At 48.5% G+C, this 25,633-nt stretch overlaps 1 protein-coding gene across 1 annotated transcript in view; it reads right to left on the reverse strand.

Moving 5' to 3' along the window:
• Nucleotides 1-459: 459 nt before the first annotated feature.
• Nucleotides 460-25,633, reverse strand: part of LOC309625690 (uncharacterized protein) — a 54,772-nt gene continuing 29,598 nt past the window's right edge. Inside the window, exons 6-10 of the mRNA XM_082385753.1 lie at nt 22,037-22,593; nt 20,506-20,782; nt 18,360-18,489; nt 11,616-14,562; nt 460-10,349 (exon numbers count right to left, since the gene is read on the reverse strand). The gene's annotated coding sequence lies outside the window, so the exon portion shown is untranslated. The remainder of the gene's footprint in view (nt 10,350-11,615; nt 14,563-18,359; nt 18,490-20,505; nt 20,783-22,036; nt 22,594-25,633) is intronic.

Consider the following 25,633-nt stretch of genomic DNA (forward strand, 5'->3'; position numbering starts at 1 on the left):
GCTGAAAGATAAAGGTCCACGGGAAGGGGAGGTGGGGGGACAACCCTGGAATATTTGGGCTGGGGATGCGAGGAGAGGGAAGGAATCACAGCTGGGAGGTTAGGGATCCCAAAGGAACATTTTCAGAGGGAAAAGGTTGAAACACACTTGAACGATGTTGGGAAAGAGCCAGTAGAGGAAGAACGTCAGATCCTGAGGAGGCAGGTGGGAACGCTGGCCTTAGGAAAGAAAAGGGGCGATTCTTCCATCTCCGTGCAAATGAAGCAGGAAACAAAGAGCAATCAGAGCCTGTAATCAAAGCGATGGCATCCCAGCCAAGAGGTGTGTGCAGGGGAAATGCGCAGTAGAGGGACCCTCTGCGTAGATTGTGGATGTAGACAGAATGGATGAATTAATAAAGAATGAACTGAAGAGTGAATACCCAACGCATTTGGCGACAGATGTACGAATCAGGCCTGCTCTTTTTTTTTTTTTTAATAAGATTTGTCCTCAAATTGCCACCTGTGCCCCTTGGCGGTTCGGTATCTAGACTAGCAGTCAGGAGTCATCCCATTACTCCCTGGAAGTAGGCCATCGAGCTACCCACAGACAAGCCAAATTTTTTCTCCAGAATATTTTGAATTAACTACAAAAGCTGGAGGAGTGTGATTAAGCCCCTAAAGCTGCAAACCACAGAGTGTGCTAGAACGGTTGTCTGGGCCCGGATCATTTTAAAGGCCATTGTTATGAGCGAAAACAACGGGCAGACCTCCACTGAGCTGGGTCTTTCCTCCTCCATCCTTGCCTGGGGCCTCCTCAACACCCCTGCAGGTCCTAGATGTGCTTGTGACCGGACACCCCACTCTGCAGGCCCCGGGGTCAGGAATAAAGCCCCTTGGAATAACCGGGCCATTGCATTTCAAACTGAATCACCCCCAAAGGCCCATCTTCTCCAGTTATGGGGCTCATCAGAGCTCAGGTAATGTGACAGCTCCTCCTGCTAATGGCGTGTGAGCACGTGGAGGAGAGAAACCAGCCCCTCTACTACTTCACTGAATAGAAACGGGGGGAAACGGTCATTGACTATAGCCCCAAAGTTTTTAGTGTTTTGGAAGAACTTCCTACCATGAGCGATCTGGAGCATGAAGAATGGATTCACCGGGAGGCTGCGGTGGTTATAAGCAGAGCAGACATTCATCTGTGCGTCCTAGTGACCGATGTCCAGCGTTCTGGAATTTGTCATTCTAGAAGTTTCCATGGCTAGTCTCACTGGTAGGAAGGAGGCATGAGAGATCCCTGGAGCCAGAAGAGGTCTTCAGAAGCGGTGGGGGCCGCATGCCAGGAAAAGTGACACCTCTAGGAGCTTCCTGGTTGCGCTGACTTGTCCCGCTTGAACCTCAGGGTCTGGACAGGGACGTGCTCTCCAGGGACAGTGAAGAATTTGACAGTGACTGGACAACTGGAAATACAGTGGAAATCGACCAAGATGTTCCTAGCATTCAGCGTGTGCTCAGAGCATTTCCTGGGCCAGGACTCCACTGGTACCTCTGCCGGGGGCCACGAGGAGAGGGAGCGCCCCTTACCGCCCTGCGGTCTGACCCTGAGCCCCAGCCGGCCTCCAATCACGTTTACTTGCTTAGCAATCAGCTGACCTTCAGAATGTGATACCTAATAAGGAAAAGGACTTGAAGTTGGGGGTTCCAGGCACAAGAAAGCTAAGAGTACCCCCTAATTCTGTGGGGACCAACTAGAGTTCCTTAAAGGATGACAGCAGATTGGTTATCACCACAAATGAAATGTGTTGTCAAGTGCCTGGTGCACGGAAGGTGAACGGTTTCTACCTGGTCCTGTTAAAATCACTCCCACTAAATTGAACGGAAACAAAGGGATCATGGCTCCAGGGCCTTCCTAGCCCACCAGGCTGGGAATCATTTCCCACAGGCGAATGACATCAGGAAAGAAAACTGGGATTCCTCAGCCAGATTCCACTGTAGTCCCAGATCTGTGCTTCTTGCTGTCAATCTTAGCTGGGAGGAACACTTGGAGCCAGTTGAAGACCCCAAGCAATGCAGTGGCCCACCTGAGTCCCCTCTCAGCTTCCCATCCGTCATGAAACCTGCAAAGGGATTGCCAAGAATCCCAAGAACCTGCCGTTTTGAGTGTCCCAGACAATTGCAGAAGAGGAAAGGGATGGGAGACACCAAAGTTTCACAACCCCATGGCCTTGGCCAGCCCAGGCACATCACACGATGCGGGAGCAAGGGTGAGCCATCACCATGGCAACCAGAAGGACCACAGCTGGGGTCCAGGAGGGCCCTGTGACTCAGCCATCTCTCCTCCTGGGCCAACCCCAGCAGATTCTTACAGGTTTGCCAGGCAGGGAAAAAAGGGGCCGTGGTCACTGAGAAGAAACTCGACTAAGGCCTTCCTCCTCCTGATCCCTGGTCCCACCCACTCCCACACTTTCTGCGTCCTTGCCTGCCAGGGAGCGAGGGGGCAGTCTGTTTCATAACCAATACGCAGGTTTTGAACGCCTCCCGTGGGGAGGGCTCTGGGCTCTGCCCCAGGGGGACATGGGGCAGTGGGGACAACAGACTGAACACAACCTATGGAATGCAAGGCAGAAGCCCATCAGGGTTGAGGAGCCGGGGAACCCAAGAAGGGCATGACAGATTCTGCCCCGGAAGATCCCAGAGACTTCACAGAGGAGGTGACCTCAGAGCTGGGAACACTGAGCGGCTCATTAAGAACTGGCAGATGATACAAACGAACTCATTTACAAAACAGAAACAGACTCACAGACTTAGAGAATGAACTAATGGTTACCAGGGGGGAAGGGTAGAGGGGAGGGATAGTTAGGGAGTTTGGGATTGGCATGTACACACTGCTCTATTTAAAACAGATAACCAACAAGGACCTACTGTATAGCACAGGGAACTCTGCTCAGCATTATGTAACAACCTAAATGGGAAAAGAATTTGAAAAAGAATGGGTACATGTTTACGTATAACTGAATCACTTTGCTGTACACCTGAAACTAACACAATGTTGTTAATCAACTGTACTTCAATATAAAATAAAAAGTTTAAAAAAAAAAAAAAAAGAACTGGCAGATAGTCCTCCTGGCTGGGCTGGGAACACTTCTCAGCTCCCCAGGGCAGAGGAGCTTGTCTGCGGTCAGGGCCTGGCTCGCGGGAGCCTGGGTCACGCCAGGCCACTGCGTTCCTGGCTGCACGCTGATGGGGCGTCAGGGGCTTAGCTTTCACATGTGCCTCCCACTCCCTCTTGCCCCGATCCAGCTCCAATTCACCCATGTTTCCCTTCTAAAAATGCTTCGCTCCTGCACCACTTTTACACCCTCACTGCACCAAAATTACCATCCTACCTGAAGCACATTTTTCAACACATACAAAAGTAGAGAAGATAAATTAATGCACCTCTGTCACCTAAATTCAACAATTTTCACCTTGTGGCCAGTCGCATTTCATCCATAATCCTGCTCCATTTCCCCAACCTCCACCCCAGACAACATACCATTTCATCTGTAATTATTACAGAAATTATCCCAAAAAGATCAGAGTTTTCTCAGCACATCCGCAAGACCATTCTCGTTCCTTTAAAAAATGATATCGATTTCTGAATATTATCCAATATCCAGTCGGCAATCCCACAGTCAGGATTTTTCAGACTGCATCCCCAAGATTTCATTTGCTATGTTCCTCTGTCCCTTGACTTTTCTGTAAATGGATATTTAGACCTAGAGACTCAGTGATTATTTTTGGCAAAAACTTCAAAGGCAGTGGTGTTCCTTCCATCAGCAGGTACACAGAGTCTGGTTAGTTCTTTCTGTGATGTTAACAGACACTGATGCCAGATCCATTCATTCCTTAGAGGTGGTCACGTGGTGATGCTCTAATTCTGTAACTCCTGCATTTATTGGCTAGAATGCTTCTAAAAAAGAGAAACTTCATGGAAAAACAGAATGAATGCTTGATTCTTCCCTTCTTATACCAGTTTCCCAAAGACTGAATTGCTTCCCTAACCCTCTCCAAAAGTGACCAAGGAGCGCTTGATTTTTAGTACTGCTATAAAGGCTTGGATTTCAACATATCTGATGTATTTTAATCCATTGCAATCAATCCCTTGCAGTTATCACTGTAACTGATGTCTGAATTGCCTCATCTTTGTCTAGTAGGACTTTCGCTCCTGTGTGCACTCTGATAGTTTCCATGCTTCCTGGGGTGATAGGATGGTCCAGGCTCATCTTGTACATTCATCTCACTCTTGTTTATTTCAATAGCAGGTCCCCTGACCCCCACCTCCAATCTGTCTGTGTCTTCACTGCAGCTAGATTAATCTTTCCTCAAATTAATTTTAGCCCTGTTTCTCTTCTTGGGAGACAGTGTGATACAGGCAACAAACAGGACCTTTGGAACTCGGGAGAACTGGGTTTGAAAGTTGGCCACATCAATTACAAGATGTGCAGCCCTGGTTGGTTACATCATCTTCTGAGCCTCAACTGCCTCAATTGTAAAAATAGGAATAATAATACCTTACCTTACAGGATTATGGTAAAGACTAAATAAATGTAAAGCACCTGGTTTAGAATTCTGCGAATAGTAAGTACGTGTCAACATTCCTTCCTTTTCTTCTTGTTCTTTTTGAGAAATGTTAGTGGTTCCTAGTGCCCCTCCTGTCATGCAGACTTCCAAGCCCCCTTTCCTCTGACCCCCGATGCCTGTTCTCTCCACCCACCTCCACTCCAGTCTCGCCAGCCTGTTCTCACCCAAGCTACTAGCTCCCACACCAATCTTTATTTACACCGACTCCCCAGTCTTACATGCCCCACGCGCTTCTGCTTATTCAAACCCTACCTGTCTGTGAAGACCCAGCTCAGGTCCTTCTGTTTCCCCAAACCCTTCAGACCTCATACTCTTCTCATCCCACAAAAGCTTGTCTGCCTGCCCACAAAAGCAAGTTGGGGGGCTACAGTCTTCCGTAGCTATTTTCACCTGCCACCTACAAGTTAGGACAGAATACGCTTCAAGAACAGCTCTTTCTGAAGCTGGACTGGTGTGTACACAGATCCCTGGGCACCCCAACTAGATGCGGGACTGTATGTGTGCAGGACCAGCTAAGGGTGTGCTTGTGCGTGAGTACATGGGTGTGCACGTGTGCGTGCTTGCATGCATTTGTGTTAGCACATTCATGTGTGTGCACATATGTAAGTGCATGTGTGCACACACGTGTGTGCATGTGTATACGTGTGCGTGCGATCAACACCCTGCAGGAAGCCAGGCTCCCTGTTGTCCTCTCTGACTCAGAATCACTGGGAGTCCCTGAGGCTCTGCCCTGCCCTCAGATTTCAGCTGGAACATGGGAGGGCCCTGATTTTAACAGAGACCCAGTAATGGTCTCCTTGGGGGTCTCACTTTTCCAAACCAGATATGACTCCATCCAGAGCAAGGAGAAGAGCCATAAATGACTAGAGAAAGCTGCCCTGTCCAAATTTGGCAGCCGGATCTGAAACCAAAGATGAACTCAGCATAGAATTTCTCAGTGGAAGAACCAGCCTCTGGAGAAGCAGCGAGTAAGAACACTTAGCAAGATGGCCTCTCATCCCCAAGACAGGATGACCCCACCCATCGACTTGGCCAACCGTGCCAAGGCATCACAAAACCCGGAGAGGCAGCTGTGACACGCGGTATCCACCTACAGGCCCTTCCTGGACCCCAGAGTCTGTCCCAGGACGGAGTCGCTGCTGTGAAGAATGAAAGAAGAAAGCGTGTTCCAGGTGAGAGACAAAATGGAGCTCCAGGGTAGCTGCAGAAGCCCTAAGTGGGCTTTCTTGGGTCTTTCGGGTTTAAAAGAAACGCCTGCCCCTTCCCTCAAAAGGTGTTGCCCAGATAAAAGGGGTTTAGCCAAAGCAGGGTTCAAAGCTCAGCATAAAAAAGCAACAGTGATCTAAGCAATAAAACCAGAATTCCCCTGGAGGGCTGGAGGGGCAGGGGAGCCCTGGGATGAAGGGAGGGGCTGGCCAGCACCCGAAGAAGAAGGTGGCCAGTGAGGAGGTTCCTGGAAGGCCTGGGTGGGGGGGGGGGTCCCTTGGGACAGACAGGGCCACATGTTCAGTGGTCGCCTGTCAGCTCTGTCATGAACCCACCCCTGCTGTCCCGAACTGTCAGGAAGACACCTGGGCTGACGTTCCCCAGGGGATGAAGGAAGTGGGCAGAATCCCCAGGCTGGCAGCTCTGTGTCCAGGGGTGTCAGAAAACAGGCTGGCATGTGGCCATCTCTGGAGCAAAAGTGAAACAACCTCCAATTATTCCAGAGGAAAGTGGCCTTTGGACTGAGCGGGGAGAGGCTGGGCTCTTTCTACAGGGGAGTGAAAATGGAATCTCAGGTTGTTTAATGGGGTGTTAAAGGTGTGGTGTCACTTCCCCCAAAAGGGGTGACGCGCTTGGGGACATCCCAGCAGAGGCAGGCTTCCAGGTCTGCAGATGCTCACTGGTTAAAGGCAGCCGCACTGGGGGAAAGGCTCTTTAGGACCAGAGGATGTGTGGCCCTGCCCTGCCTTCAACCCACTTCCAGTGCTCGTGGGCGCGGAGAGCAGGAAGGCGGGCTTCCAGAGAGCGAAGCAGCTTGGTAACCACCAAGGGCCATCGCATAGTAACATTTCATAGCGCTGCACAAAGCTCCAGGCTGTGTTCCGGCAGAGGCTTGAAAGTTCCAGGCCCGCTTCCGTCGCAGGCCTGCCACAGGAGCGGCATCTGGGCGTGTGACAACGTGGGCCCTGCCCCAGGCCTGCAGGACATTCATCACAGGGGGGTCTGCCCTGGCCCACCCTCTGCCCACCCTCCACGGGTCAGCCTGATTGAGACGGACACTGGTGCACGAGCCTTTACAAAACACCCTATGAGCCGCTCTCTATTCCTAACATATGAATAGACTGTGTTCTTGTGCATCTTTCTGGAACAGGTCATGTGTGCAGGCTCGCCTTCCATGGCTTGCCTTACGTGTGTTTCTCAACCCAGGCACCCGACCTACCTACAAGAGGCAGGTGCCCCCCGGGCCAGGCCTCCTCGAGGCTCTGACCACAGAATTCTTAGAGTGCCTCTCTCCACTGGGAGCTGGAAATCCAAGCTCGGAATTGTCAGCATAGGGCACTCCCGTTGGGGTCCCAGGAAACTCTTTATTGCTAGCTTGCTTTTTTATTTCAATTGGTTTTTTTTTTTTTTTAAGATTTTTTTGATGTGGACCGTTTTTAGAGTTTTTACTGTACCTGTTACAACATTGCTTCTGTTTTATGTTTTCGGTTTTTTGGCCGTGAGGCATGTGGGATCTTAGCTCCCCGACCAGGGATCGAACCGGCACCCCCTGCACTGGAAGGAAAAGTCTTAACCACTGGACCGCCAGGGAAGTCCCTCAATTGTTTTTTAGATGAGCCAAAGGCCAGGTCCCTTATCTGTTTGCTCGAGAAAGCTGCCCTTGCCCTGGGGAATGGACCTCACAAATGATCACACCCGTTCCCTGCTTCTAGCCCGGGGTGGGCTCAGAGAGCCACCTGCCTCCTCAAACATCCCCCAACGAGGACAGGCCGCACTGACCCCTGGAAGAAGGGCAGCGACTGGGATGAGGCAGTGAGGCCTCCCGGGGGCCCAACTCATGGGGCAAAGTCCCCAGGTGGGCAGCCTGGGTGACTACCTAGCCTGCCTCACCCTGGTCGCTGCTCTGCTTGCAAATAATCCCGTCTTGTGTAGGATAATTTGTAGGTTCTAGAAGTTTCCCCAGACATCCACCTCAAATTCTTCTGCTTCAAATTGAATAAGGCTTGTAGCTCTTGTGGAGAAAGAGAGGGACAGAGACAGACAGAGACTTACAGAGACAGGGAGACAGAGAGATGCCCCTGGTCCTGCCAGATGCCCTTTGCATTATCCTCAGGCAGTTTTCTCCTCAATCTCACTTTCCTTATTTTTTTTCCAGCCTGATGTCTCCACATCTTTCAAGCTCTGCCGGTGGGATGAGTTCCATGGAATGTCCCTCGAGCATCCATCCCCCTCGTAATGCATTTCATTTTCCTTGTAGCTGTTTAATCCTTTGAGTCTCTTCCCTCATTCACTCAGCGCCCACTGGGTTCAAAGCTCTGGACAGGGCCCTGGGGCTGCCAAGAGCAAAGCAGACGTTGGGGCAGCACCATGACTTTCGTGGGCTCTTTCTCAACAACAAAAAAATCTTAAAAATTCCATTTTATGGCTCTGTTGGTACAAAGGTGAATATATTAATAATATATATGACAACATTTTCTTCAACCTAAAAGTTCATTTTTTTGCTTCTGATTTTAAAAGAAATGAAAACTAAAAGTCGCGGCCCCTGAGAGTATCATGGGTCCCAGGCACAGTGTTTCATGGGGGCTTTGGCCATGGCAGACGGTTGCCAGACTCGGAGCTGCCAGTCTGGCTCACAGTCAAGGATGTAAACTGGACCATCCTGGGAGCCTTCAGAAGCCCTGTAGCCCAAAGGCACTCAAACAACGACATCAGAACCTCGGGATGGGACCCAGACACCAGTATTTTTTTAAAGCTCCCGGTTGATTAAATGTGCACTCAAGTTTGTGAATTACTGATTCTCAGCCCCAGCTGCCCAAGAGAATTACCTGAGGAGCTTTTTTAAAAAGCCCAGGGAAGAGGGCATCCACACTCTTAAAGCCCCAGGCGATCCCCCCTGTAAAAGGGTTCTCCTTCCCTTGCCGGGCGGGGACTTGCATGTGCTCACTATTGTCGCAGACTCCGAACTGCAGTTCTCTGCTGATTCTGAATAAACCCTCTCTGCTGGAGAAATATCTGGCTGTCTATTTGTTTCAGTTCAACACCATTAAACAACAACTCCCCATTCTCCCCACTCCCACCAGCCCCTGCAGCCACCATCCTGCTTCCCATCCCCATGCACTTGACTACTCCAGGTACCTCATGTAAGTGGAATCCTGCAGTATTTGTCCTTTTGTATCTGGCTTATTTCCTTCACAACATCCTCAAGGTTCATCTATGTTGTAGCACGTGGCCTAATTCCCTTCCTCTAAGGCTGAATACTGTCCCATCGTGTGTACAGACCACATGTTGTTCATCCGTGGGATTTTGTCTCTTTCATCCACTGATGCATTGCAGTGCCTAGAACCTTGCCGGCACACAGGATACGTGTTGAAAGACTGCTTTAAATGAAATAATCCATTACAAGCACTTCTTTCTGGCACACAGTAAGCCTTCCAAAAGCATTAGCCATTGTTGTGATTAGCCATCTTCATTCTAGATTCATCCATGTAAACAGAGGGCAGCTCTCAGTACTGCCAGGAAGCAGTGGCATTTCCTCAGGCCACCCCCATGGGCACACACAGAGAGAGGCAGGAAAAGTCACAAGTTAGAGCTACACGTCGCTGGTGCCATTGAACTTGGGAGTCAGGACCCGAAGTTCCACCAGCTTCCGCCTGAGGAGGTGCTCCCTGGACCCAGGCTGGTCCCTGCCATCTTGTGACCTTCTGGGAAACCCAGAGGTAGGAGGCCCTGGCAGCTGCCCTCCATCACCCTTCATCATTCTCAGGGACCCCTACTTTCCTCCCAGATGAATGACCCTTCCAGGAAGACCCAGAGCAGCATGCAGCCTGGGTTGGCACTTTGCAAACAAGAGCCAGTGAGAGATGATGGGGGCTGTGAACACGGGCCTCGCTCCCTCCTGCGTTACGCCTGCAGGAAGCCTGGGGATTGAAGTGGGTCGTTATTACAGGGAGAGGGAAGCCCTCTCCACTTTCTCTTGGAACAAATTCCAGGAGACTCAGATCATCCATCCTGAAGATGATCAGCCAGCAGCCCAGGGCCATCTTTCTTGTCACTTTCTCACGGCACAGACCCTGGCCCCATGATGGTGCCACAGCCTAAGGTCTCTGCTCCAGCTTGAAGGGAAGCTGAAGGCTGGTGAGGGGTTACTAGGGAGGGCAGGGGTGGTGGGGCACAGGAGCGGGGCCGAGGTGTCTTTCCACAGAAAACTCCAGAACCTTTCACTCTCCACCTGAGCCTCGCGGCTCAGAGTTTGATGGGGGCAGCTCCGTCTCTCCTGGCAGATCCAGACAGCTCGCCCGGCAGTCTTTTGACATGAAGTCATAATTGTCAGAGAGGGTCAGGCTCCAGCAGCTGAGAAAACACCAGAGTGCCCCCTGAAAGGCAAGCAAGCCCTGCGGAATCGGATGCAGCCCATTAGCGGGTCAGAGGACCGGCCCCCACTGACATCTGCAATGTCGCTGCCGCTTCAGGAAACGTGATGGGAGAGACACCCTCTGTGCAGTCACCTTGACGGGGTGTGTGCCAAGCTCTCCTTCTGGGTGGCTGTAACACCAGAGTAAAAACACAACAGAAGGCTGTTCACGGGTGTTTCTGCCTTAATACAAGAGGCACAACTAACCACAGGAATTTTGGAGATGACAAAAGCACAGTGATGAAATAAATTGCCCGTAATTTCATCCTTAAGAGATGAGAGCTGCTGCCTCTATGTCATAGAGTCCTTGGATCTTTGTCAATGTGTGTGTGTGTGTGTGTGTGTGTGTATGCATGTGTACGCATGTATATTATGTGTATGTATATGCACATACATTATGTGTATGTATGTGTATATATGTATGTATGCATGTATATTATGTATGTGTATATTATATGCATGTATATGTATGTATATATATTGTGTGTAGTGTATATGTGTAGGTATATGCATGTACATGTACATTGTGTGTAGTGTATATGTGTAGGTATATGTGAGTATGTGTATGTGTGTGTATGTCTATAAATGTGTATTATGTGCGTGTATATGTATGTATGTGTTAAGTGTGTGTATATTATGTGCATATATGTGCATATTATTTGTATATGTGTGTATGCATATGCATGTGTCTACATGTATGTATGGGTATATGTATGTGCATGCATAGTATGTGTGTATATATGTGTACACATTATGTGTATATATATGTATCTATATGTGTATGTCTACATGTATATGCATATGTATGTGTAGGTGTGTGTGTATATTATGTGCATGTATATGTTATGTATGTGTGTATATTATGTGTGTGTATGTGCATATTATGTGTAAGTGCACATGTATGTGTAGGTGTGTATATGAGTGTATATTGTGTGCATGCATATGCACGTATACCTATGTGTGTTATATGTATGCATATTATGTACATTTATGTGTGTATATTATGTGCATGTATATGTATATGTAGGCAGTTATATTTTTATGAGGATACACTTATTTGTAACAAAAGTCAATCACCAGGATAAGAAAAGATGCTGTGAGATCAGGGGCATTTTGGTATTTAAAGCTTTAAAAATGTTTGTAGACATCTTTAATATATTTCTATAGCAGCATTTTCCAAACTGTGTTCCACAAAACACACACATGAATTAAAATAAAAGCTGGGACCTGCTGCTGACCAGCTAGAGATTCCAGGGCACACAGAGACCCTGAGAAACCCTGTAGCAAAATCCGTTAAGCATGGTTTACCCAGCACCGTCAGCCATGGGCCACCTTTCTTCATGAGACCACTGATCCTTGTTGGTCTGCGGGATAAAGGGAACCATCTTTTCTCATACCCTTTCCTGAAGCCGGGGTCCAATCCTTTCCAGTTCTCCTGGGCCTGAGGAGGGGCCAGTCCAATATCACTGGGGGAATTCTGAAAGCAAAAAGGAGAGGGAAAGTGGCTGACATTCTATGTAACATAATACTTTCCTTGCACATTTCCCCAGCTCCTCCTGGGCAAGGGGTGAGGCAGATGACCGGAAGGGAATTAAAATCATTGGTTCTCTAATACACCGCCTGACCTTTGACTCACTTTCTCACTCTCACCAAAACATGGGGAAGGATGGGAGGGGGGTTGACAGGCAGTGGGAAAAGGAGAAGACATTCAGGAATCTTTTTTTAAACAAAGATCTTCACTCTTTTTCTTGCTCTTTTTTTAAAAATTAGGATTACACTGTATTGATTGCTTTTGTAATCTGCTTTTTCACTTAGTATATCATGAGAATTTTCTCAGGGCATTAAATAGTCTTCTAAAACATAATTTTTAATTACTTCATATAATTCTATCTTGCAGATAAATACCGTGATTTTTACCCAGTGTGCCAGATATCAATTGTTTGCCTATTGGACCCAAATTCACCCTTCAGTACCTGCTCTGTGACAAGGGGCTGTGTGTACTCTCAGCATTTCTCCTTTACCGTGAGAGCAAAGCTAAACTTTGTCAGGAGACAGCGTGAGAGGGACATTGCAGGAGAAGGCCAGGTTCTCTTTGCACATTTCAGGGTGAGGGCTTTGCTCTTTTTCATTTCTATTGCACTGTCAGTTGTGTGTATGCACGCGCACGTGCATGAATGCCCGGTGGTGCTCTGCCCTAGCACACAGGCAGCCTTGGCCCAGGCTGGTGACCAGCCACCTGCAGTGCGGACACTGCTGTGCTCCCCCAGCCTCACGTGGGCAGCAGTGCCTTGACCCCTCTGTGCACCCACCTATAAGCCCCCCTCGCCTGTGCTCTAGACACAGGTTCCTGCTGCCCAGGGACATGGGCCAGCTCTGGCCAAGGCCACCAGTGGACTTCTGTCCCAGCCAGTGACCCCCAACCACACCTGCTTCGACCATGGTGAACCCCCTTCCAAGTCTGCCCTTTCTTGGCTGTCTCCCTGCCCGAGGGCACCCCTTAGCGTTCTCTTTCCATTTTTATAGCCACTTTCCTATCACTGCTTAATAATTCCTTATAGTTAACCTCCCTTGTTCAAATCGTTGTGTGGTTTCTGCCTCCTAACCAGACCCAGATGGAAACATACAGCGAGGATAGTGCTTTAGACCTTGTTTTTGAAGTGTTTTCATTAGAAGTTGGGCAGCAGGAAAGGATGGAGTGAAGGATGTATTTACTCAAATGGCAAACATTTATCCAGGAGCCCTAAGAGGGCTACCAGGTCCCAGGACAGGCAGCCAGAGAACAGTGACGGTGACATTACTAAAAGCCCGTCCTGAGAACCAAGTCATTAATCTTCATGACAGCCCCGTGGGTGGCACTACAATGAGCCCAGCAAAGGAGTTTGCTGGTGCTTTCATCGGGAGAATCCGAGGTCCAGGCACATGGGACTCACTGGCTAGTCTACAAAGGTAGCATGAGGCCAGGGCTGGAACTTCCAGGAGATGGACGGAAGGATCGAGAAGGATTCTGAGGAGGCACATTTTGCACACAGGAGAGGAGGCCCCAGGAGAGCCCGGAGAAATGGTTTCCGTCTTCTGTGAGCTCTGCGTGGATTCATCATTGGCTGTGAGACAGCCTGGCCACCTGGAAGAGTCAAGCAGCATGCCCTCCCCGCTACTGCTGGGTGTCAGGCAGACTCTCACCCTCCTCCTGTGAACAAAGCGCTGTTTCCACGGAATGTCCACATCCCTTGAGTCCTCCCTCTGCTGTGGGCGTAGGGGGCTGTGAGGGCTGTGGGAGCAGCAGTGGTCCCCAAGCTTTGCACCTCATCATATTCCAATGTCTCATAAGCACTTCATGTTGCGTATTTATTTATCAATTAAATATATTTACTACTGTTCCAATGACAGTGTGCACGTCATAAAGCATACACCCAGTAGAAATGTTTAGAGAATAAGACAAAAATAAGTACAGAGCGAAGTTCTAAAATTGTCCTCCTGCATTCCAGTGAGTCATCCTGACCCCATTCCCCACCCGAGGTGCATGGTCCCCACTTTGGAGATCTCTAGTTTCCGAGACATGCTGATCCTACAGCAAAGTCCAAGTTAATTAAAGTTACTTAAGCCCCTGTGATCTCTGCTTTCTGCTTCTTCTCCTCTCTCGTGAGGCCCTCCCATCCCAACAGTCTACATTAACAGCCCAGTTTTCCCATATTTAAAAATGAGATTACATCATCTCTTACCTATTTCTTACATGTTGCTTTTGCTACTCTTTTTACAAAAATATTTATTTATTTGTTTGTTTATTTATTTATTTTGGCTGTGCCAGGTCTTAGTTGCAGCATGTGGGATCTTTAGTTGTGGCATGCGAACTCTTAGTTGCGCCATGCATGCGGGATCTAGTTCCCTGACCAGGGATTGAACCCCGTCCCCCTGCATTGGGAGCACGGAATCTTACCCACTGGACTACCAGGGAAGTCCCTTTGCTATTTTCGAAGAGTCCTCCAAATTCATACTGCTCTATGAGTTCTATATATTGAGTGGCTATATCACATTTAGTAGTGTGTGTATGGGGGTAATTTATTCAACCATTCATGAACATTCACTTTGCTTCTCATTTTTGGTCACTATGAACAATGCCATAATAAACATCCTTGTATGAATACAAAAAAAAAAAAAAAGAGTTACTTAGCCTGCTCCTGGGTGCCCTTGTCGCACCATGACCAGCCAGCTCTTCCTTTCCTTCAGGGAGACCAGGCTGCACGCCTAGCGGGGGTGAGAAGGTCGGTGAGAAGTTCTCCCAATCACAGCCCTGGGCACAGTCTCCTAACATAGGACAGAGGCATTTTAATACCTGTCTCGTAGGGTCTGGTGAAGATGAAATGAGATAATGCATGTGAATCACTTAAAACAATAACCATTGCAAAATGGCTATTCAGTAAGTAGTAGTTGTCTGTTATTATCTCATGTCAGGGCAGTTGGGGGTCTGCATTAGATCAGCCACCCAGAAGAAGGGTCATCACTCCAACTAACACCTCACGAATGGTCTGACCCAAATCACGAGCTGCGTGTTGGGATTCTGAGGGACAGAAAATGGCTATTTCCTAGACAGCAGAGATTTAAAGGAAAGTACCCTGGAGTGAGCTCTACTCCCAAGGACAGGTTGGGTGTGGCAGAGACAGTTAATTGTACCCCAGTATCTATTTCCCCCTTCTTCCTTGTAGTCATAGAACCCCTTGAATTCCAGCCGGGCACATGGCATCCTAATTAGAAATTACATTTCCCAGACTCTTTTGCATTCAGGGGTGACCATATGGCTAAATTTTGGCCAATGAACTGTGGGCAGGAGTGATTTGTGCAAGTTACAGTTTGCTTTTATAAGGAAATTCTTTGCACTCCATTTCCTCTTATTCTGCCTTGAATGGACTAAAATGCAGATACGATGGAATGATTCAAATTCAACGCCACAGTCAGAGGAAACAACCTCAGGGATGGGATGAGCAAAAACAGGTGAAGACCCGGGATCCCTGGTGACCCTGAAGAGCAGAGCTGCAGTATCCCTGGACCACTTCCCAGCTTCTACCGAGAAGGAGGTATGATTTCAGCTTCTTTGAGCACCTGTCTTCTGGGATCTTTTGTTACAGCAGCTGTCCTGTATCCTAATTAGTCCTGAAATTGGTGTTGGAAGGGAGGTGCTGCCATAATGAAAACTAAATTATACAGCATTGTCTTAGCAGTGGGGTGGCAGACAGTGAGAAAGTCACACAGCAGGCTGGAAAGCAGGTGATCTGTGTTATGTGGCAAGATATTTGGCAAATCAGTTGCCTTCAGTAACTTGGAAGCAGATCAGGTATGTAAAGAGCCTGTGTCTCCAGCAAAAATAATTTTAGAACATTCACAACATGGATCGTCTGGCTGTTCCTTGACACCTTTAACAAGGGACCACAAGAGAGACATGAAGTCAGGTGTGTTTGCAAGCAAAGATGGAGGGATGCAGCTCTGCGGCAGAAAGGCCACTCTGCCTGTGGCCTGCAATCGAAATTGACCAAGTGGCTGGAAAAGCCAGCTGCCTCTGTCACCAACAGCAGAGTCTCCTGGCGCAAGCTCAGAGCCTTTCTCAAAGGCCTCCTGTGGAGACTTTTCAGCCAGACAACAGGATCCAGGCTAGAAGAAACAGTCAGATTAAGGATGTTGCTTTCCACTCAAGCATTTCAGGTGGCTTCCAGAAAGCCACTGTTAAAATGAGGAAGAGGAGGTTGGCAGTATAAACCCTTAAATAAAAAAAGACCTAGGGCAGGCTTAAGGTCTGCATCCCAAAGAGATTTTTGAGTAGATTATTTTGTCCATGGAATGAACCAGAAGCAAATAGACTGAAAGCTTACTAAGTCTGGGGCAATTTATTATGGTTCATTCCCTAAAATAGCCCTCAGATCCCCAACCTGCAGCAGGGGGGGGGCCTTCAGCTCCTCTGGCATGATGTCAGCATCTTTGATATAACCTCCTTACTTTCTGGTAAATTAGACAGTCTGAGCTCATCTTGGAATAAGCCTCCCAAACTTGGAATCAGCTCTGGTTCCGTTTGGCAGGAAATGGTTTTAGATATTCAGATACTCTGATTTGTGTTCTGGGGGTGTTCATTGCTTTCAAACCTCCTTATTGGACAAAACCATGAAATACTTTGAATTTCATGTTCATGATATATGAGTTCATACTAAAAATTTCAATTCAGATTCAGGACTATGGGATTTTTACTTAACTCATTAATGGTACAGCTGTACTTCTTCCTTTATGCCACATATTCCAGTCCTCAAAAACGCCAACCAAAGAACTGCTGTGCTTTATTCCACAACGTGCACACAACCGCTCCAGAATAAAAATGCCTAACACCATCACAAGTGGGAGTCACTGAATACAGTTTTTTTTTAAATTATTAATTTAATTAATTAATTAATTTATTTTTGGCTGTGTTGGGTCTTTGTTGCTGTGTGCGGACTTTCTCTAGTTGCTGTGAGCAGGGGTTACTCTTCGTTGTGGTGCACGGGCTTCTCATTACAGTGGCTTCTCTCGTTGCAGAGCACGGGCTCTAGGCGTGTGGGCTTCAGTAGTTGTGGCACGTGGGCTCAGTAGTTGTGGCTCACAGGTTCTAGAGCGCAGGCTCAGTAGTTGTGGCGCAAGGGCTTAATTGCTCCGCAGCATGTGGGATCTTCCTGGACCAGGGCTCGAACCCATGTCTCCTGCATTGGCAGGTGGATTCTCAACCACTGTGCCACCAGGGTAGCCTTAGTTTTTAAAAATGTTTTACAGTTCTTTTTGTCCTCAGAATATGGCCCGACCAGGGACGTAGAGTCAAATGATTGCATCTTATAGTCACCTGAAATAGTTCCTTTCTGGATAGTTACGCCAGTGGTTCAATACCCAGTTCTGCTCAGTTGTTTCATTTTGCTCTCAACATTTAGGAAGCACACCTTGAGATTTAATTTTATGCCATCGGTATGTAAAATATTTTCATGATTCCCAAGGCAAATATACAAAACAAGGTGAATTTTTTAGTAGACTGATCTTAACATGTGTGGGTCCTGGGACAAGGTTACAGACAGAGGCTCACATTCTATGTGGACATGTATTTTAAAGTAATAAATCAAGCCAACAAATTCTTAAATAGAATATGTCCCATCCTCTTCTCAGAAAAGCACTTCTTCACAGACATGGAGGCCAGTTTCCAAGGTAGAATTCCTGGCTACTTAGAGCTCCACGCTGGGACGTGGCGGCACAGGACAGCTCACTGCCCCTCCTGGTCCCATCCCCCCCCCCCCCCGCTTCCCCATAGCTCAGGGGGCCTTGCACACACACACGTGGACACACCAGCCCTAGTCAGCCTTCAGGAGGACGGACCCTGAGACGGGGCCCTCGAAGTGGGCTTGGGGCCGCGTGGGTAGGGAGTTCCAGAGTCCTGTGATCTAGAAAGGAGGGTGTCGGCTCCCCGTAACTCAGCCCACGGGGTCCTCACCCCCCAGGCCCGGGCAGGGCTCCTCCCACCCAGGCCCACAGGCAGCCCTGACGGACAAGCCAAGCATCTCTCCCTGTCCTGCAGCCCTGCAGTCTTCGGTTTATCGTTCCAGTTTATAAATAGAAGCACATTTTATATGTAAATAGACTATATCTTCACACACACATATTTACACACAGACGTCCTCCCCTGTGGCTGGGGATGGCAGGGAGAGGACAGGAACCCGTGATCACAGATCTCCTCCCCGCAGATAAGGGGCCCTGCTGAGCCCAAGCAGCAGTGAGGCCACCAGCGGGCAGCGAGCACGGGGAGACCGCTTCCCATCACTTTGGGATGATTCCGTCAAAGGAAGCAAATACGACTTTAATTCACATTAACCAGTAGGAAAATACACTCTTCTCCGTGTACCAACATAAGGCAAATTCGACATATGAGACACAGATTCAGTTCAGCTCCACTGCCTTGAACCGATCACTGGCCTGACCAGCTTCTCTTTCCTTTGCAAACACCTCACGTGATTACGCCCCCCGCCCCTCCAGGGAGCGGGACCACGAGAAGGAACCTGGGTCATTTGCCCCACAGCCGTCTCACAAGCTGCCAGCTCAGTGCCACCCTTTCCGTGTTGATCCATAAGCCCCACGTTGGGAAACTGCTTTACCTCCTTCAGCTCCATTTCCCCCCAGCTCTCATCCGAGGTGAAGAGGGTGCTTCACGGGTGACAAGCTGCCAGCTTTCCACTGAAGCCCTGGGTCCTCAGCTGTCGGCGAGAGAGGCTTAAACTCTCCCTGCTGAAAGATGATGAGGGAGGAAATCAGAGAGAGTGGTAGCTTAATGGGTATACAGTTTCAGTTCTACAAGGTGAAAAGTTTTGGAGATCTGTTTCACAGTAATGGGAATATACTCAATATTACTATAAACGGTACTGTTGAAAATGGTAAAGATGGTAAATTTTATGTTATGTGTTTTTTACCATAGTAAAAATCATAATAGCATAAGACACACACACACGCATGTGCACACACACACATGCACGCACACACACACATGCACGCACACACACACAAAGACAGGAGGATGCAATCTGAAAAACAAAAATCAGCATCCGAGACGCGAATCAGTCCATGTGTCTTTTCTATCACTAAAAAGGAACTGGATTTGGTATGGACACCCCTAGGGGACAAACGAGTCCCCTCTGGACACTGTGGTACCCGTCGTGGCCGCCAGGTGGCCTGGGGGGTCGGAGGGAACGCTCCTCTCCAGCCAGGAAAGCTGAGAGAATTAGGAAACCTAGGAGCCAGTCCAGAGTTCTTTTTGTAAATATAAATAAATAAACATATATATTATTTAAAACAGTGTAAATTTTGGACTTCCCTGGTGGCGCAGCGGTTAAGAATCCGCCTGCCAAGGCAGGGGACATGGGTTCAAGCCCTAGTCCAGGAAGATCCCACATGCCGCGGACCAACTAAGCCTGTGTGCCACAACTACTGAGCCTGTGCTCCAGAGCCCGCGAGCCACAACTACTGAGCTCACGTGCCACAACTACTGAAGCCCACACACCTAGAGCCCCTGCTCCGCAACAAGAGAAGCCACCACGAGAAGCCCTCGCACCGCAACGAAGAGAAGCCCCCGCTCGCCACAACTAGAGAAAGCCCACGTGCAGCAACAAAGACCCAATGAAGCCAAAAATAAATAAACAAAATAAATAAATTTATCAAAAAAACAAAAAAGAAAACAGTGTAAGTTTCATTTATAAGAACAACGTGGTGTCAACTCACTAAGAACTCAACCTCTCATAAACTACCACCTAACCTTGTCTTGGGTTGAAAAACTCTCTGAATTTTTTGTAGAATCAGGAATATCAGGAGCAACACGCACTTTGTGTCAGATCTCTCATTAGCCTTACGGGAAAGAGGCCTCCCTTTGGCTCCCTAAGTAATAATCAGCAAAGCTTTGCTGGAGGTTCTTGAAGTCTCCTTCCTGAGAGAAAACCAACAGTCCCTCTGTTATGGGCTCTTATCCTCTATCCTTTGTTTTCTCTCCATTTACGTAATTAAAAAAAAAAAAATCTCCATGAAAGCATGGCAGCCAGAACAACAAGGTCCTACTGTATAGCACAGGGAACTATATTCAATATCTTGTAATAAGCCATAATGGAAAAGAATATGAAAAATATATATATATGGGGCTTCCCTGGTGGCGCAGTGGTTGAGAATCTGCCTGCCAATGCAGGGGACACGGGTTTGAGCCCTGGTCTGGGAAGATCCCACATGCCGCGGAGCAACTAGGTCCGTGAGCCACAACTACTGAGCCTGCGCGTCTGGAGCCTGTGCTCCGCAACAAGAGAGGCCGCGACAGTGAGAGGCCCGCGCACCGCGATGAAGAGTGGCCCCCACTTGCCGCAACTGGAGAAAGCCCTCGCACAGAAACGAAGACCCAACACAGCAAAAATAAATAAATAAATAAATAAACTTGAAAAAAGGCCACAAGCAAAATTATTAAAAAAAAAAAAATATATATATATATATGTATAGCTGAATCACTTTGCTGTATGTATGCCAGAAACTAACACAACACAGTAAATCAACTATATTTCAATAAAAAATAATTTAAAAAAAGAAAAAAGCATGGCGGCCAGGCTGCCACAACCCTCTTCATGACCAGCTACCCAATCAGGAAGAAAGTTCCCTTGGTTTCCATGGGCAACCGCCACTTGGCCTTGGCTCTCTAAAGTCTTCTCACAAACCACTGCTTCACTGGGATTGAAGAGATTTTCTTTGTTCAAGAAAGACGTCCCTCCTTCATACCTTCAACTTCATCCTGAAACCTCAGACCAATCTGCTTCATTTCCTTTCCAAATATGCAACCGTTTTCAACGGAACAGCTGGTAAATATGCAGGACTCAGCAGTCTCCTCTCAACCGGCAAGTGAAGGTCAACCCACAGGGCTGCTCGGCCGGGATGTTAATAATATCACTTGTAGAAACAGCTTTTCTACATAAGACAGCTGGTAAAAAAGACCCTGTTTGCTCAAGATGGCATCGTAAATGAATCTCAACTGGAGGTTCTCTGCATGGAGATGTGACTGCAAAATAAGTCAGACAAAGCAACTGTTGTAGCCTCCACACCTTCCATCCTCCCTTCTTCCTCTTTTCCGTGGTGGCCACATGCCCAGAACCAGATAATCATGACAATCCTGTTCCCCAACTTCCCAACTTCCCTTGCAACTAGGGGTGGCCCTATGATCCACTCTGGCCAGTGGATCCAAATGGAAGTAGGTTGAAAACATTTCCAGGAAAACTTTACTTTTCCTATTAAAGGGATAGACATGGCTGGTTTGACTCCTTGCCTCCCTTCTTTCTGCCTTGAATTCAGACATGATGTCTAGAGCTATAGCATCTGTCTTGCAACCATGAGGCAAAGGAAAAGCTTGGGTGAGCATCAAGGATTAGGGGAACCAGGGGAAGCAAGCCCTACCTCTGAACACCTGCTTACATGAGAAAAGTAAACCCATATGTGTTCAAGCCGTTTAAGCTGGTTTTCTGTTCCTTGCAACTTCACACAATTCTGAGTTAGACACACCATGCCTGGCATACTTTCCACTAACTCTGCTGTCTCTGAAGGAATCTAGAGCCGGAGGAGCAGCATTTCTGCCCACCTCCTCTCTCCACCTTCTCTCCTTTGTAGGGCAAACTCATAAAAACCCAAGCTGGGTAAATGAGACTGTGAAATTCTCCAATTTGACCCAGGGATTTTTGTCACTGCCAGGTTAAATGGGTGACGACTGATATCCAAAGAAAGTCGTGGGACTTTATGTCAAAGATGTTAAAGGACCTGCCCATTCCAAAGCCAGAACATCTGCCCCCTGGGTGGGAGGGACCCTCCCCGGAGCCAGAAACTCAACCCTGACCAGGTGTCCTCGTGAGAGGGACAGGAGGGTCCGTCCAGCCACCCTGATGCATCCACGTGGCAGTGCCACAGGCCAGAGGAGCTCTGTGTACACAGAACACATTTGAACAGGGCCTAAGTGGATTATTTTGAAGAAATCCTCCATACTGCCTGGTTCCGGCAGCCTATTTAGCACCGATTTCTGAGCTTTAAGAAAACAGGTGGGAAAAGGACCTGGAATGTATGTGGCATAATCATAGACACGAATGATGGCTTTGATAATAATAACCTCTGATGGGGTCAGGCCAGCATTACCATTAATCCCATTTAACTGACTTTTGACACTGAACATGACAGGGTCGCCTGCCTTGGAGTCCCCGCTTCCATGCCGCTCCTCTGTGTCACAGGACATCCACCCGGACTCCCTTCCGCCACCCAGCAGGGTGCTCACCAGGCAGCCGGGCCCCAGGGCGCCGCCGGGGCAGGTTTACCAGCAGCAGGATGGCCGTTCTAAGCGGGGCGGCATCCTCTCCCTTCACGCTGCCCAGTGGGCGAGCTGGGCCAGGATGCCCCAGCCTGCTGCTTCCCTCTGTCTTCCTCTCGCCTGCGGCCATGGGCAGCCCCATCACTGCCACCTCCTCTGGGGGCCACGTCTCGACGTGGGGCAGTGGGTCTCTGTTGGAGACGCTCCAGCAGGCAGAGGAGGGGTGGCCCGGCACGAGCATTAGGGATGAACGTCGTATGGACGGTGTGGGCTGCGGCTGGGCCCTGTGTTCAGACCTCCAGCTGCCAGCACGACCACCAAGGGGCGTAGCAGAAGAGCAGACCCACCCTAGTGAGGTCCAACTGAGCTGGGGGGCCTCTGTCCTTGGTGGGAAGAGAGATCTCTTCTGGGACCAGCAAAGGCGTTTTTGATTCTGGTGGGTGATGCACATGAGAAGACCTGACCCATGCAGTTCCATCTGTGGGCCTTGGCAATGTCGATTCTAGTCCTTCGTTTCTTTTCATCTTTAAAATTGAAAACAAAATTAGTAAGGGAACCACAGGTGTATTAGACTGCTAGGGCTGCTACACCGAAGTCCCAGTTTAAGCCTGGGGGGCTTAAACAACAGACACTTATTGTCTCCCTGTCCTGGAGGCTGGGAGTCCCAGATCAAGGTGTGGGCAAGGCTGTTTCTCCTGAGGCTTCTCTCCTTGGCTTGTGGATGGCCGCCTTCTCCTGTGGGCTCACATGGTCGTCCCTGTGTCTGTCTTCTTCTCATACGGACCCCAGTCATATGTAATAGAGCCCACCATACTGACCTAATTTAACCTCAGTTGCCTCTGTAAAGACCCTCTTTCCAAAAACAATCACATTCTGGGGACTTCAACATATGAATTTGGGGGGAGGGGGACACAATTCAGCCCATAACACGACTCACGTGATCACACTGGCCCCACCCAGATAATCCAGGATAATCTTCCGATCTTAAGGTCTACAACCTTAATTATACCTGCAAAGTCTCTTTTGCCATAGAACACAACCCAGTTACAGGTTCCAGGGATTAGGACGTGGACATCTTTGCAGGGAGGCCCTTCTGCCTTCACCACTGTGCCAAGTACTTTACATATATTACCTCACTTGTATATGGCCAGATTATCCTGCTATCCCCGATTCCTAGCTGCAAAAACTGAGACACAGAGAAGCTAGGAAGGACCCCAAGTCCCACAGCTGATAAATGGTGGAGAATGTGGTTCAGCCACAGCCTGACTATAAGGCCTGCCCGTTCTAACTGCCGCCCGGTAAGGCGTCTTCAGCCATAAGGGTGGCTGCAGTTCCGGAATCTGAGGGCTACTCTCTCCCGGCATAGAAATGGGGTAAAGGGACACATCCCTCCTCTCTCGCCCACCAGCCTCCCCGAGTCTGCATGGTCTGAACCCCTCCCCTCAACACCGATCTCCCTGAGTCTGTGCTTCTTCCCTCGAATCCACCCACCACAGCGTAGCCAGAGCTATGGTTTAAATCACAGATCTGATTTTGTCACCTCTCTGCTTAAAAACCTTCCACAGCCCTCCAGTGCTCCCAGACTGCTATAGTCTGAGTGTGTCCCCCCGAGATCCACATGTTGAAATCCTAACCCCCAAGCTGATGGTATTAGGAAGTGGGGCCTCCGGGGTGATGAGGCCATGAGGGTGGAGCCTGCATGGATGGGATTAGTGCCCTTATAAAAGGGACACCACAGAGCTCCCTCGCCCCTTACACCATGTGAGGATGCAGGGAGAAGATGCTGTCCATGACCCAGGAGAGGACCCTCACCCGACCATGCTGGCACTTGATCTTGGACTTCCAGCCTCCAGACTATGAGAAATAAATTCCTGCTCTTTATAAGCCACCCTGTCTGTGGTATAGACTTGTTTGCTATGACAGCTTGAATAGACTAACACAAGATAAAGACCAAAAGCCACAATATGTTTTTTTTTTTGCTGGGACTCTTGATGCCACTTCAGAAAACAGTTTGGTAATGCCTCAAAAAGTTAAATATAGAATTTCCATGTGACCCAAGAATTCCATTCCCAGGCATATACCCAAGAGAATTAAAAACATGTTCAAACAAATACATGTACACACATGTTCACAGCAGCATTACTCACATGTTCACAGCAGCATTAGTCACGCTAGCCAAAAGGTGGACACAACCCAAGTGTCCATCAACGGATGAATGAATGAGCAAAATGTGATATATACATACAGTGGATGTTATTCAGCCATAAAAAGAATCAAGTACTGATACAAGCTACGACATGGATGAACCTTGGAAACACTGAGTTTTCAAGTGATGAGAATATAGACACAAAAGGTCACATACTGTATGATTCCATTCACATGAAGTATCCAGAATAGGCAAATCCAGAGAGACAGAAAGTTGATTAATTGTCAGCGGCTGGGTGGGGAGGGGAAGGGAGTAACTGATTCATGGGTATGAGGTTTCCTTCTGGGGTGATGAAAATGTTTTGGAACTAGATAGAGGTGGTGGTTGTACAACATGGTGAATGTACTAAATGCCCCTGGATGGCTCACTTTAAAATGGTTAATTGTATTTTATGTGAATGTCACCTCAGTTAAAAAAACCATGGAAGGAAGGAAGGAAGAGAGGGAGGGAGGAAGGGAGAGTGGGAGGGAGGGAGGGAGGAATTTATTGGCTCACGTAAATGTGAAGTTGACGAAGGAGCCTCAGCTAAATGACGGACTGAAATGGTACCATAGGGGATTTCCATCATCGTGTCACCTTGTCTCTGATGTGCCTCAGCCTCCACTAGACACGCAGGGTGACACACCTTCAGCCTCAGACACCAGTGCTCCCAGCCCAGAACCCCAGCAGAAAGACACAGCCCAGCTCTGTCTTCATATCCCTGTGGTCTAAATAATCAGCTAACTCCACACACACCCAATATGCAATAAGGGAGAAGAAGTTTGGGGGCTGTGATTTCTTTGAGGGTTCAATTTCTTTAAAGGAGGGGAGTTTATTTTGGACTTTCATTTCTCAGCAAAAAAGGGAGGGGTAATATTGGTCAAGATCCAGTTGGAAGCAATCGACCACCAGGATTATCTGAATGGGGAAATTTAATATTAAGAACTGTTAACTAAAACCATTAAAAGGGGTATAAGAAGACTGGAGGGGGTCCCGCAGTAGCAGGTGCAAAAGGGCCTGATACTGTCTGGTGGAGGGAGAGTTGACATAGGGAACAAGGGCTGGGAGGGGGTCACCCCCAACCAGGGCTAGGACTCCCACCTCTTCAGGAGACCCTGCCCGACAGGGAGCATGCAGCCAGCTGGAGAAGCAGCTCGCTGCGGGGGCAGCTGTCCAGGCTTTTCACTGAGGAACAACAGCAATGCAGGGCCGGGACCCAGAAGGGAAGGGCCTTCCTGGCCCCATGGGTCCATCTGTTGCCCTCTGGTGAGGAACCCTAACATTCCTCCAGCCAGCAAAAGAGAAATGTATATGGGGTCCAGCTCCGGTGTCACAGGCAGAGCAAAGAAGGATGGATTTGGGGCTGAGAGATGATAAAC

Source organism: Balaenoptera borealis (assembly GCF_965194805.1).
Source record: "Balaenoptera borealis genome assembly, chromosome: 3".
NCBI lineage: Eukaryota > Metazoa > Chordata > Mammalia > Artiodactyla > Balaenopteridae > Balaenoptera > Balaenoptera borealis.